At 65.0% G+C, this 14042-nt stretch overlaps 2 protein-coding genes and 1 long non-coding RNA gene across 4 annotated transcripts in view; 2 read left to right on the top strand and 1 right to left on the bottom strand.

Annotated features, from left to right (window-relative positions):
* MYO9B (myosin IXB) overlaps positions 1-8194 on the bottom strand; it is a 61461-nt gene extending 53267 nt beyond the window's left edge. For both annotated transcript variants that reach the window (XM_040990670.1, XM_040990671.1), the window contains exon 1: positions 8147-8194. The gene's annotated coding sequence lies outside the window, so the exon portion shown is untranslated. The remainder of the gene's footprint in view (positions 1-8146) is intronic.
* Positions 1-14042, top strand: part of LOC121163398 (coiled-coil domain-containing protein 130-like) — a 469842-nt gene that overhangs the window by 187249 nt on the left and 268551 nt on the right. The gene's annotated exons all lie outside the window — the stretch shown is intronic.
* Positions 8518-11939, top strand: LOC121163433. The gene is made up of 3 exons (XR_005884878.1): positions 8518-9175; positions 10408-10463; positions 11723-11939. It is a non-coding gene; the product is annotated as an uncharacterized LOC121163433 (long non-coding RNA).

Here is a 14042-nt window from a genome sequence, read left to right as displayed (position 1 = left end):
TCTCCCCTGTGGGCGGCCGAGCACACCGTCCCTCAGCTGGGCTGCACCAGCGGGCAGCCAGGACGGCATCTCAGCGGGAGTGCTAACTCCCATGCAGCGCTGCCGGAAGTCAGGGAGCTGCGGGGCAGCCCTGTGTTGGCCAAGGCCTTCCTTGGGCACCCAGAAGCCCCTCCCAAACAGTCCCATGGCTGCCGCCAGTTCTATGCCCACAGAACCTCAGTGGAAACACGTCTCCTTCCTCCTCTGTCCCACTGGGTCCTGGCTGGACTGAGCTGGCCGCATCACCAAGCTCCAGGCACTAGCCCACTAGCCAGGGCCACTGCTTCCGGGGCTTGGCAACCACCTGCTTCCGGTACATCCCTGGCCTATCTTCTGTCATCGGGCGGGGACAGAGGCCCGTCCCACAGGGACCCAGGCTTGCCAGGAAAGCTCAGGTGAGCACGCAGCCTACCCTGGGTGACTTGGCAGCTGGTGGGCACATGAGCCCCTGGACAGGATGCTGCTCAGGGTCTGGGGATGCCCTGAGGGGGTAAGTCAGGGGTCAGAATTCCTGTGGCCAAGGGCATGCAGAGGGGACAGGCCAGGGGCCTGCCCTGCCTGGTGCAGGGGCGGTCAGGCAGGCTTGGGAACAGGCAGTCCAGTGTGACCCGGGGACGGGGGCGGCGCTGAGGCAGACAAGGTCAGGACCCTGCAGCCTGCCTGGGCAGCCCTGGGTGGGGGAGGAGGGCCAAGGCAGGGACACCAGGCCCCAAGTGTGCTTCAGGGAACATCAGCTCCTGCAGCGGTGGGGGGGAGGGGGAGGGATAGGGGGTACAAGTGCAGCAGCTCCCGGTGCATGTGTGTGGAGGGGGCACTCATGGTGCCCTGCATCGGGGACAGCAAGCGGGGGTGAAGCCACAGGGCACGCATGGACTCTGGGTCCCACAGAGGCTCCTAAAGAAAGTTGCCAAACAGCCCCCCTACCTGCCAATCACAGAGACCTTGGGGGTCGTGTCATTCCCTGGGGGGACAGGGAGGTGCCACCCACAGATCCAGGACAGTGTCCCCACGGAGGGGCACCTCACAGGCCCCCAGGGGACACCTGGCTGGGGTGTGGGTGGGACAGGTCTGCCCCACAGTTTGCTGGAGCAGGGCCTACAGGCCACGCCTCCCTTCCCACCATGGCCTGAGGCCTAACCCTTCAGATCCTTCTGGGTTTATTATGTCTGCATATGCAGAAGGAGGCATCTCAGGGGCTGGACCCCAGATGAAACAAAACAAACATTTGCCTCATACCCGCAGGCAAGCCTACAGGCCATCTTCAGAGGGCTCCCGAGCCCGCAGGCACTTACAGACCACGGTTAGGGGGCTTGGGCAAGCCTACAGGCCACCTTCAGGGGGTTAGGGCAAGCCTGTAGGCTACCATCCTCAGGGGGTTATAGACCACAGTCAGCAGGGCTCAGGCAAGCCTACAGGCCACCATCTTAAGGGGGCTATGGACCACCTTCAGCGGGTTAGGGCAAGCCTACAGGCCGCCACCCTCAGGGGGCTATGGACCACCCTTAGGGGGCTGGGTTTAGAGGGGCCACCACGGCTTATTTCTAAGACTGAGACAGGTGACATGGGTGCAGGGAGGACCGGGGCGGGAGGAGAGAAAGCTCTTTTATCTGCTGGTTCACTCTTAATTTCTGCACCAGCCAGACTGGAGCCAGGAGTTGTAGCTGGGTCTCTCCAGTGGGTGGAGGAGACGCAAGGACCTGAGCCATCCCTGCGGTCCTCCCAGGAGCACCTCACCTCAGACGGCAGGGACACTGGACCGAAGGTATCACTTGCAGGTTTATGGGGTGCCACCCACCAAGGGTGCCCTCCCACGCTCTCCTCACCAGCCCCTGCACTCCTGCCTCCCCCCATCCCCCGCCGCCAGCAGCCTGTCACCACGCCATGCACCTGCTTCCCTGGTAGCTCACCCTGCCCCTTGAAGGCCAAGTGCAGCGAGTGGTGGCTGAGGTCGGCAAGCAGGTGCTCCAGGACAACCCCCACCCCCCATCCACACCTGCGCAGGCTCAGGTCCCCTCGTGACACATGCAGCTTGCTGGGAACCCACCCGCGACCTGGGCCAGGCCTGAATGCCCTGCAGTCCCTCCCACACAGCCGATGCCACAGACCCCAAGGAGTGGACAGCCCAACCAGGGACGGTGTGCCCTACAGCATCGCAGATAAGGCAAGGCAGCAGCTGTGACACACACGTACAACCATCATTGCCATTTTATGCCATTCTCACCACCCTAAAAAGAAGCCCTGCGCCCCAAGCCACTGCCTCCCCCAACTCCCTGGGGTTCATTGCCGGCCTCCAGCTTCCGGCTCCCACACGGTGGGGAGAGGGGACCCAATGATGACTCTTTCCCCAGAGCATCTATCTTCGTGGGATGATGGCCAAGGTTGCCAAACGAAGAAGACACAGGATCGGCCCGCGCCGTCTTCCCCGTCTTCCCCACCGGCTTGTCCGTCCCTGGAAAGCTCAGCACACTCATGGATTTAGGAGGCGGCGACAGGGGAACTAGGAGGAGAGGGCCGCCTGCGACAGCCTGGGCAGGGCCTCCACTCGCAGCCTGCACGTGGGGACATGACACAGCTCTCCCACAAGCTGGCTGAGGCTGGCTGCTACCTGCTACGATGTCCCTACAGGGCCAGCACTGCTGGGGCGACCAACTGCGCTTCTTAGCAGCAGGAAGAGAAACACAAGACCAGGGGCAGCGCTACAAGGGCGGGTGCTGCGCTGGGGTGGCGCAGGTCCTTGGGGCCCGCCACCCCGAGGGTGACATCTGGGGGAGTGTCAGACGATGGGGATTCCTTACCACCCCCGCCCCCCATTATCTGCCAGCACAACTTTCCAATAAACAAGTAAACCTTACAGGAGAAGACCACAACCTTCACCTCATACTCAAAGCCAGAATAAAACACAACTGTCTTCCTGACTCTGCCACAGCACTCAGAGTGACAGCGAGAGAGGGAGCGAGGTTCCCAGCTGGTACTTGCCTCTCAGATGGCCCCGATACTGGGGATGGGGCCAGGCCGAGCCCAGGAGCCAGGTGTATTGCATCCAGGTCAACTGTGGGGGGACCCAAGCACTTGGGAGAGTGCCTGCTGCTTCCCAGGGGGCTCTCAACAGCGAGCCGGGCACCCCGAAAGGCAGCCAGGTCTGACAGCTGGCCCTTGGTGGGCACCCTGGGCACCCTGACTTCCACAGACCACAGGGTGACCAAGGTAGAACCAGGAGGTGAGGACCGAGGCCCTGGACCTTGGGCTGGCTGCTCTCCCAGGGACTCTGGTGTCTAGAACCTTCCTGTGATGGCAGGGTGGGGGGCACTGGGGGCTGGCAAGAACTGCCACACAGCACGCTGCAAGGAATGGTTCATGCCTGCATGTCACCACTGCCCTCGCCTTCTGTGAGAAGAGCAGCCCACGCCCACCTGTCTGCCTAGGGCTTTGCAGGGCCCAAACCATGCCAGCTGGGCTGCAGGGCATTCAGATAAGAGTGGGAGAGCGAGCCAGCTGAGTGGGCAACCACCTGGGTGGGACTACCTGTCCTCCTGCCCGCCCTAGCAGCCCTCTCCTCTCCCTTTGACGGGCACTGCTGCTTGAGGGCATCATGTGAGAACACCCAGGATGTCCCAGCCACCTCCACAGTCACCAGGAAGCCCGGAGGCCACAGGGCCACTGCATGGGACCCTGGCCAGTCTGGGTATCCCAACATCGACCCTGGGTCCTGGCATGGGACAGTCACAGACAGGACCTCCCCCCAGTACACACACGCCCCAGGCCCCACCCCGAGAACTTGTCCACGTCCAGGCTGCCACGAGAGCTGCTCAGGCGCTCCACCCCCACGCAGGGCCACTCACGGGTGTCCACAGACAGGCCTTCCTCCTAACCTAACTGCCTGGGGGGCTGCTTCCGCTACCCTCGGGGTCGCCCGAGGGCCAGCCCTGCTTCAGGCTCCCAGCCACCAAGTTCCTCTCAGCAAAAGACAGCGGAAGACCTTCCGGAAACTTCTGTTTTTCCACCCACCTGTGGCACAGGGAGCTAACGGGTCCTGCCTGGCCTTCCATGGCCACGCTGAGGGTAGAGCCTGCCCCCGGCTCTGTCTGCAAGCTTTGTCCACTGAGCACACTTGAGGTCCCCAGTCTGAACCCTAAGACATGAGAGGGGTCTCCACCACGTCCACACAGCAGAGGTTCTGGGTTGGATCCCCAGCTCCGGCTCCTGGTCCCAGGGCCTGGACCCCACCACCCGCGAGAGGGACCTGAATGGAGCTCCTGGCTCCCGACTCTGGCCTGGCCCAGGTCTGACTGTTGAGGAGGGGAAATTAGCAGCCATGGAACTCTAGCAAACACATCATTTTCTCGAAAGTTCGTAGAAAATGTTCAGGATAAAAAAGATACGTATACAAGCTACGATGCAGCGAACTCGGAAATTCTCTGCACCCAAATAAAGTGACGTTCACATTCCACTTTCCAAGGACTTTCCCCAGGTCCCTCCGCTGGGTGCTTTCCCTCGGGAAAGGCCACAAGCCCCAGCCGACCCTTCCACGGGGCAGGGGGCAGACCCTGGAGCCGACACGGCTGTCGGATCTGCCCGCCCCGGCGGTGTGACGTCCAGCCAGCGTGAGTCCCGTCACAGGACCCCTTTTCCATTCCAAAGGGAGCCAGACAACACGCCGAGCTGGGTCCCCAAACGTCACACGCTGACCCCCCAAATACTATCCCTTTCCTAAAGAAAAGACCTCTGGGTTTGAAGGCTCAAGTGTCAGGGTGGAAGGGAAAAGAGCCCTTCAGTCTGCTGGGTCACTCCTCACAGGCCTGCATCAGCTGGTCAGATCAAAGCCAGGAGCCAGGAGCTCTGCAGGGTCCTCGGGATGACAGGACCACCAGTTCTCAGGCCAGCACCTGCTTCTTCCCTGCGCATCAGAAAGGCGCTGGACCACAAGTGGAACACCTGGGATTTGAACCAACAACTTAGATGTGAAGTGGGACTGCCAAGCGGAAGTTTAACCCACAGTGCCACGAGAACAGCCCCACGAGCTTCAGAAGGCAAAGGCGACTTCATCCTAGAGATGGGGTCTTTGGGGCCTGGGGGTGGAGTCCCATGCACACGGCTGGTCCGGACAGCGGCACCCTAGGGGACTGCAGCTGCCCACAGCAGGTAATGGTCATCTGCCTGACCAGGGCATTTGGGGTGCTGCCACTCCCCCGGACACTCTGCAGCACTGTGTCCTGGCCACCCTAAGTCACAGGTGGCTGCTGCAGCCGTGAACGGCCAGGAGCCAGAAAGCATACCCCACATGCACACACACCCTCAACGGGGGAAGCAGGCAGCCGGGCTGGGCCAGAGACAGCCCAGGCTGGCTCACTCCCTGCTCCCACGAGTCCCCGGGGCCAGCCCCTGAATTTGTCACAACCCCGGCTAGCCAAGGGAAGTGAGTCGCACCAGGACGCCCGCACTGGCTGCGTTTGGGGCGGGTGAGGACCGTGCGGAGGCCGGCAGTGGTGGGCTGTGTGGAGACAGGGCCCTTTGTTCTGCCATGCCGGGGCAGCAGGGGCAGGAGACAAGGGCCTGTCTTGCTCTCCGGGGAAAGTGCGTCCAGGCAGGCTGAACGGCAGGGCCAGCCGGGGGCTGCCTGGCACACTGTCGGGGTGGGGATGGCGGCTGGGGCAGGATGCAGGACACACGGAGGGTAGGTGGTGGGAGCGCCCAGAGGTCCTGCAGAGGACGTCGCCTCCTGGGGAGGGGCAGGGGAGGGAGAGGGTGAGGGCAGAACTGAAACAGTGTCCACTCGGAAGGGGCCGGCTGGGCCACCTCTAATCTCATCTCGGGAGGAGAGTACCGGCCGGCCCAAGCCGAGGACACGGCCTCCCCAGGGACAAGGAACAAAGACGCCCACCGGCCCCCGACTGCCACTTCCTCCTCTGCTGTCCAGTTCCCCCTCTTTATCTACCCCATCCCCTCGAGATTAGAAACTGCCACCCTGGCAGAAGCCAAGGGGCTGCCCGCCTCCCCCAGCCCGGCCCTGGTCCAGTGGCAGCTCCAGAGCTGGTCACTGGTGGGAGCCAGCAGGCACTGAGCAGGAACGGGGTACAAGCCTGAGCCACCCACGGCAGCGAGTGGGGACGGCAGCGGGCTAGGGGAGGGGGACCACCGGCGTCTAACACATGGAGGCCACGCGTACCCACAGCGTTCTCCAGCATGGTGAGAGCGCGCTGTGCACGCAGGGGGCGTGTGCATGTCCACCCAAGGTCTGGGTGAAGCCTCGAGCAGGCTTGCTCAGCCGGGAGCAGGACCCTGGGTGGGAAGACGCAGTACTGAGGCCATAGTTCCTGCCCGGAACTCCCCACTGCCCCTCAGCCTGGACTGCAGGTGGGGCGTGCCGCCAGCCCCCTCTTCCCAGGAAATTCGCTGGAATCCCCCTTGTCCCCACGCTCCCATTGGCTGCCGCTTCACTCCCAGAAAAGAAGGTGGCCAGTTCCTGCGGCCATGCAAGGGACACCCCGAGAAGCCCACTGCCCAGCCACAAGCCTCTGAGTTAACGGGGTTTCCCAGCACTGGGCGCAGCCAGAGCTTTTTGGAGCAAGTGCACTTAGCAAAAACCAAAAAAACAAAAAACCAGAAACAACATCATGCTGGACTGGGAGACGGGGAGTGGGGTGCCCTCGCAGGCTGTGGGGACCTGAAGGGAGACGGGGAGTGGGGTGCCCTCACAGGCTGTGGGGACCTGAAGGGAGACGGGGTGTACGCTACAGGCGCCAAGAGCAACGAGCCGAGTCATGGTGCAAAGCTACAAGGCCATAGGGGACGGAACCAGCACGGACTGCCAGTCCAGTGCTCCCCACCCCATTGACCAGGGAGGCAGAGAGGAGGCCTGTGCAAGCTGTAGGGTCTGAAGACACTGATCCTGCTCCCAGGGAAGGCCTGGCTGGGGTCTCGCCCGCAGTCTCTCTCTGCAGCAGGCAGGGCCAGCCAGGCCACAGCCACCTCCTGTGTGTCAGCCCTAACACCGGAGGGGCAGGCTGTCCCTTCCCTCTGCCCCTTCCCACACCAGCTGGCCACCTGGGCAGGTGAAGGGTTCCTAGAGCGCAGACACACCCACCTTCACCGGCAACTCTCCACCACACCCCATCTGGAGATGTGGCCAGAGCCCTCCCGGCATCCCAGGTGCCCAGGCACAGGGCTGCAGGGCACCCGAGGACCAGAAGGCAGGGGCTGGGCGCTGCCAGGCAATGTCCCACACACATCCACGCTAACCCTCCCTGTGGCCCCGCAGGTCTGCAGGACGTACGGCCACAGGGGGACACGCTTCCACTTACCACAGACTCTGGGGAGTTGGGGTTGGCGCACCCACTGGCTGCCTTGGGCCCCACTCGGGACCCTGACACTCCTCTCTCCCTCCCAGGGACCCCAGACCCAGGAAAACATGGGATTCCCACGACGGCGAGGCCCGCCTGCAGGGCGCTGGATGCACCCTGGGCTCACTGAGTCATTGCGTGGGAAGGCAGGAAGCAGATAAGTCAGGAGGGGACAGTGGGGGGATGCACCCCAGTATCTACCAGTGGGAGAGGGGCTGCACCCCTGTATCCCTGGGTAAAAGAAAGTGGCTGCACCCCAATATTTCCTGGCATGAGGGGGTGCTGCACCCGAGCATCTCCTGACAGGAGTACGAGCTGCACCCCAGTATCTCCCGGTGTGAGTGGGGAGCTGCATCACAGTATCTCCCGGGAGTGAGTGGGGACTACGCCCCAGTCTCTCCGGGCAGTAAAGGGGGTCTGCACGTCAGCATATCCCGGCAGCAGTGGGGGCAGCACCCCAATATCTCCGGGAAGGAATGGGGGCTGCACCCCAATGTCTACCGGCGGGACTCCGTTCCTGCTATTCGGCTCCCCGCAAACCCCAGACACGCCCGGCCTCCTCTGGGGGTCCCGGACCTCGCCCTCACTCCGTTTCTGCCATCGCGGGGGGCCTGTGCCCCGGCCCGCGGCCTTCTCGAACACGCACCCCGTTTCCTGTGACGCCTCCCCCTCCCCATGACCACCAGAGCCACGTCCTCTGAGCGTCCGCGGATCCAGGCCCGACCCCCCGCGATCACCAGCCAGCCGTCCGCCCGCCCTCCCGCACTCACCTGGGCCTCGGCCGTCCTCGCACCGGACGGGTCCGCCCGCGCCCGCCGCCGCCCGGGCTGCTCCGCCCCGCCGCTCCCCCGCGCTCGGCGCTTCCGGGTTCCGGCCCGGCACCGCCCCCTCCGCAAGCCCCGCCCCTTCCTGCGCCTGGCCGCGCGTGGCGGCGCGAACCAAGCGGGAGGCCGGAAGGGGGGAGGCCGCCGGCTCAGGCCGCGCCAGCTCGCCGCTGCCGACGCGCGGACACCCCTGCGGACATGGTCCGGCCCGCCGCCGCGCCGAGCCGGCCTTCGAGTGGCCAAGGCGGGAAAATGGCGGATGCCGGCGACGCCGGGTGAGCGGCCGAGGAAGCCCGCAGAGGCGACCGTGGCCGAGGGCGGCCGGGCCGGAGGACGGAGAGCCTCGGGGCGGCTTCTCGGGGGGCTCCCTCGGGGAACCGCCGCGCGGCACCTGCGCATGCCCGAGCGGGGACGGGGGTGCCCGAGCGACGGGGCTGCGAGTTCGAGTCCCGCGGCGTCCACGGCGGGCGAGCGGCGTTGTCCGTCCGTCCCCGTGCGGCTGAGGCCGGCGCGGGCCAAGCGTGCGCCCTGACAGGCGGCCGGTGAGCCGGGCACGGCCGCCCCGGGAGTTTGTCCGAGCCCCGAGACGGCTCGGGAATCCTCCATCCCGCTCCCTTCGCTCAGATAACCCCGTCAGTTCCCGGGCCGGCGGCAGACGACCACCCGGCCGCTGTCTGACGCGCCCTGGAGCTGCATCCCCGGCTCGCCCGTGGGTTGGCAGGGACCCCAGCCCGGCCTGGTGCTGCCTCCTCCCGGGGTGTGCGTTAGCAGGAGGCTGGACTCGAACCCACGCAGCACTGTGCTGAGGCATTCAGGCTCTCTCCCGCCCGGGGTGCCCACTGGGGCGCGACCTCCCCGCGGGGGTCGTGGGGCGAGCCTGGGCCAGCTCCCCTGACCTTGACTTGTGTTCCAGGAAGCCGGCTGGGGTCCCCGGCACTTCTGGTGGGGCCAAGATGAAAGAGAAGCGAGGCCGAGGTGAGCCTGCTGGGCCGTGTGCCCGCAGCGCTGCGGGGCCGGGCAGGCCGAGGGGTGCCAGGGGGTGCCAGGCTCTGATTGTGTGGTCAGGTGTCGGGCAGGCCGTGGGGTGGCCCAGGCCGTGGGTACCTTCTCTCCCAAGGGTGCCAGTGGTTGCACGGTCAGGTGTCAGGCAGGCACGGCCCTCCCTGCCCTCATGGCCTTGTGACTGTCCCAGCCGGGATAGGGAAGATGGGTTGCTGCAGGGCCCTCTGCTTGGAAGGGGGCACCCTCCACTGCCATCCAGGGGAAGACCCTCCATGTGGCCATGTTCTATCCCGACACCCCCTGCGTCTGCCCTTGACACGTAGGCACCTGCACCCTCTGGTTGTCCGTGGCTTCTACACAACACTGCTTCCCGCCATACCTCTGAGCTCACTCACTTCACAGACAGGAATCCCCGCACTCTGGGGGTGCCAGGCGACTCCCCCCTAACTGTGGGCATGGCTCTCCTGGCTCCGAGATGTGGTGGAGTCATCACTGTGCCCCGCTGGTCCTTGACACTGCCCCGTCCATCTGGCCTGCCCCTGCACCTGTGAGGAGCGCAGGGTCATTCCTCCAACATGTGTTCCTGCATGCCTGCAGGCGGGGACCTGGAGCAACCAGCAAACACGGGGCCTAGGGCCTGAGAGGCTGCTGGAGCAGGTGCCTTAGGCAGCCCCTACAGAAGCACCCCAGGGTACCACTGATAGATGCCACAAACCCTGTGCCTTAGGCAGGCAGTGACAGAGGGTCAGCATCCCCGAGGTAACAGTGACGGATGCCGCAGGCCCTGTGCCCTTGGTGAGCAATCACAGAGGGTCAGGAGGTGATGGTGCATGCAGGTGCCTCCCCCCAGTGTGGGACCAGTGGCTTCCAGCCAGGGCTCAGGCAGCAGGAACTGGGGGACTTGCCCAATGGGGGAGCTTTGGGGGCTCCGAGCTGCTGCCTGGAGAAGTAGGGGAGGGTGGTACCTCTCCTAGCCAGGCCAGGGCACTCAGGAGAGCAAGGCAGATTGGCAGGTGCAGGGCACTGGGTGTGGGGAGCTGGCAGGGCGCAGGGCGGGCTCCGGGGTGCAGGAGCTTCCCTCTGAGCTCAGGGCTGGGTGTCATAGCCCAGAGTGGCGGGGTCCCTGAACCCCAGGGCCTTGAGGAGGGGAGCAGCCGCGGCTCTCTGGGCACGAGTGGGGTGCCACACCCGGTTCTGCCCCGCAGGGGGAAGAGTGGTCGAGTCCCGGTACTTGCAGTATGAGAAGAAAGCCCCCAGAAAGGTAAGGGGCGCTCCGTGTGCGTGGGGCACGCTTCCACACGGGCTCCTGGGCTCTCAGCCCGCGAGGCCCACAGCTCCCCACGCTGCAGCTTGTGGCTTGAGGGACTGTCCCCTTAGGTCTGTGACCGTGGAGCCCAGCCAGCCCTCACTGCCGGGTCCTGAGGCAGTCCTGCCTGGGGCCCGCACACTCCCACTGGCAGCCTGCATCTAGGAGGGCACCTGCAGGAGCCCTGCCAGCCTGAGTGTGAGGCCCGGCCACTCTGCCTGCCACTCGGGCAGCTGGGGAAGCGCCAGCCTACTGCTCGGGTGCGTGGGGGCCCCGCTGCAATCCCAGGCTCCTGGCCCAGCAGCCAGCGTTGGCGAGTGATTCCCGTGGGTGAAGGCCTCTCTGTGTGACCCGGCCTTTCAGTTGAACAACTGGCTCCAACCGTGCTTTTATCCAGAACATCCTGTGGGTGTCCAGAGGAAACCCCCGGGGAGACGTGCCCGAGTGTGCAGTGTTCCCACTGCGAGGCAGGGAACGGTGGGCAGAGAGCGGCTCCCGTCACCGCGGAGACCTGGCGGGGACGGTCAGCAGATGACCCCGTGCGCCGAGAGCAGGGAGAGCCAGCCACTGGCTCGCTGCCCGGATGCCCACCACGGCCAGGGCTGGGCTGTCGCCTGCTGCCCTCCCAGGCGTGCCAGCAGGCAGCTGGGTCAGGTGCTCGGAGCAGCACTAGGTTGGGGGACGTGGGGCCTCGGGAGGCAGCTTCCCGTGGTGTGCCCAGTCCTGGCTGCCCCCGGGAAGGGGGTGGCACAGCCGGCACCCAGCCTTGGCGTTCCCTATCAGAGGGCTGCTGACCAAGGAGCAGTGGGGCCCTCCCGGCTTTAGTGTGGCCAGGACTGCTTGGTTACAGCGCCCCCATGTGTCTGTGGCTGCTTTTGACGCCCCCAAAGCTAAAGCCAGGAGCTGCTTTGGGGTTGCCCACAGGGGTCAGAGGCCCAGCTACTGAGCCGTGGCCTGCGTCCTCCAAGGTGAGTGCCAGCAGGGAGCTGGATGGAGAGCCAGGCTGGGCTGTGGGTGTCCCTAGCGACGGGGGTCGCCTGAGTCACAGGGGTCCACCGGCCAGCACGTCCGTGTCTTGCACACATCACATGTGTCCCTGGGGCCTCGCATGGAATTCCTGAGCTCTGCCCATCTCTGCCTTGGCTCAGAGCAGGCGCTCACACCCCTTCCCACTGACCCCAGGAGAGGCGCTGATGGCCTCGTGTCCCCAACAGGCTCCTGCGGCTGACACCTCCAGGTGTGGCGGGAAAGCCCCCGACAGCGGGAGGAAGGCTGGCGTTCTGCAGCAGAGCCGAGGTGTGCGGGGTCAGGGGCGGCAGGGGTGGTGGCCTTGGGCTCGCTGGAGGAGCCACGGGGAGCCTCTGGGAAAGGTGTGTGTGCCAAGAGCAGCTGTGCCCCTTGGGCGTCGCACCAGGGGCCTTGCCTGGCCTGCCGTGGCCGCCGCCGTGTGGTTCTTCTCTGTGACCCCAGCTGCCCCCGTGACAGCGGCTGCCTGCTCTCCCCCAGGACCTTCGCCGAGGTGCTGGAGCTGTCTGCCAAGGCGAGTCAGGAGGCCGCCCTTGTGAACCAGGAAGCCCTGGAGCGAGCGGAGGGCCTGGACGCCCCCAGCCGCTGGTACTTTGGGGAGGGCGCCGCCCGTGGGGAGCCTCCCGGAGGTCTCCCCGAGGCCACCGCGCCAGCCGGCGCCCTGTGAGCCCGATGCCCCTGCCCGTGTTCCGGGAGGCCTGTTGGTGCATGGCACGTTCTTTGCTGTGTGGGCAGCGCTGTTCTGTGTTCACTTTGTTTGTTGTTTGTTGAAATACAGATCCTGTGTACAGCAGCCTGCGGTGTGTGCGGGGCGTGGCCTGTGCCCTCTCCCCTCCTTCCTCTTCCCTGGCCCCCGGCCCCCGACCCTGGGGTGAGGGTCCAGACACGGACTGTGTCACCAGGAGACATGTTTGGCACTTTGCCAGTCCACAAGCAGGGAGCCTGATGGGAAGTAGAGCAGCCAGGACTCAAACCGATACCCCTAGTGTCTGCCAGCACCACCGGCAGAGGATTAACCTATGTGCCAGCCTGTTGGCCCCCTTGTCCTCAGGGATTCTGTGGTATCCATCAAGGCCCTACCCCTGGGCTTCTCCGGCTGGGCCCCGGCGTGTGCCATCATCCCTGCTGTCCCTGGTCGGCATAGGGAATCAGAGCCAGGACTTGCAGCCCACGTGGGTAGGCCGGTATGTGCGTGAGGACATGTGAGCAGCGTGCGGCAGGCAGCGTTTCTGGCCTGCACTGCCTCCGTGCTGGTGGCGTGTTCCCAGTGCTGACAGCCACACTTGTCACCAGGAACAGCTAGTGTCACCCGGCGGTAGCTGGGGTAAGAGCTGAGAGCCCTGGGCTTAAATAGACCCTGTGGTAGCAGGACCCAGGTGGGCCGGCCTAGCTGCAGGTGGCAACCCTGAGCCTCCTTTCACCTGCCCTGCCAGGGTTGGGCACAGCTCCCCGCACCCGCATGACTTCCCACAGACACACCTGCCAACCCCTTCTCCTCCCCAGAGTTCAGCTTACATGGAGACCTCGGGGGACCTGGGTCCCTGAGCCTCAACGCCTAACCCTGGGAAAACAGTTGTTATGGCGACCACGGAAGGTTCCTTTGGGCTGTGGAGCTGGGGAGCAGGTGCCCAGGTGTGTGGAGGGTTGTCAGCCGGGAAGATGCCTGCGCTGCCCCCCTACCCCACCTGGACTGAAGCCAGTAGCCTGCAGGGAGCAGCTGGCTCTGACCCCCAACACCTGCCCAGCCCTGCCACACGGTGCCCCAGGGGCCCTGGGTGAGTGACGAGGGCCCCGCCCTGCCTTTCTCCAGGGATGGCTACTGAGCTCTCAGCCCTCGGCCCTGTTCCCAGGGAAGGCATCACTAGGCGGGCAGCATGAGTGAGGGCTGCTTGAGTCCCCGCACCTGCCGGCGGCTTCTCCATGGCCAGGCAGGGGTCCTGCCCGCGCCTTCGCCCAGCGGTGTGGCCATCTTTATCAGCTCTGTCGTGTCAGGTAAGGGGCAGCGGCTGGCAGCTCTGGGAGGGCGTGTCCTTCCTGCCCCCCCTCCCAAATCCCGACTGGATGTGGGTACTGTCCAGCTGGTGACCCTGTGGGGGCACCGGTGACGGGTGGCCTCCTGGAACTGTCTCCACTACGCCCACACACCCACAGCAGCCAGAGCCGGGCCATGCTGAAGCCAGGAGCTGGGAGCTGTGTCCAGGTCTCCCACATGCTCCCTGGCTTTGTAGATCTCAGCACCCCTGTGGGAAGGTGAAGTAGCTTCCACATGGGAGAGGTGGGGGTGGTGCTCCAGGCTCCCAGCCTCCACCTGGACCAGCCCTGGCTGTTACCAGCGTTGGGCGAACCAAATGGCAGGTGGAAAAAGACGTCTTCGTCTCTCTGTGAGAGCTCCCTGCCACTTTGCCTGTCAGATAAACAACAGCCATCTGCCGTCGGGTTGCCCACACCAATGAGTGCCTGGGACAGAGCTGGCTGTAAGCGCCTGGATCAACACCTGTATCCACCATG

The sequence above is a fragment of the Ochotona curzoniae genome, unplaced genomic scaffold (assembly GCF_017591425.1).
Source record: "Ochotona curzoniae isolate NIBS_2020 unplaced genomic scaffold, NIBS_Ocur_1.0 contig_605, whole genome shotgun sequence".
Lineage (NCBI taxonomy): Eukaryota > Metazoa > Chordata > Mammalia > Lagomorpha > Ochotonidae > Ochotona > Ochotona curzoniae.
The sequence above is the reverse complement of the archived record's forward strand: the minus strand, read 5'-3'. Positions and strand labels throughout refer to the sequence as shown.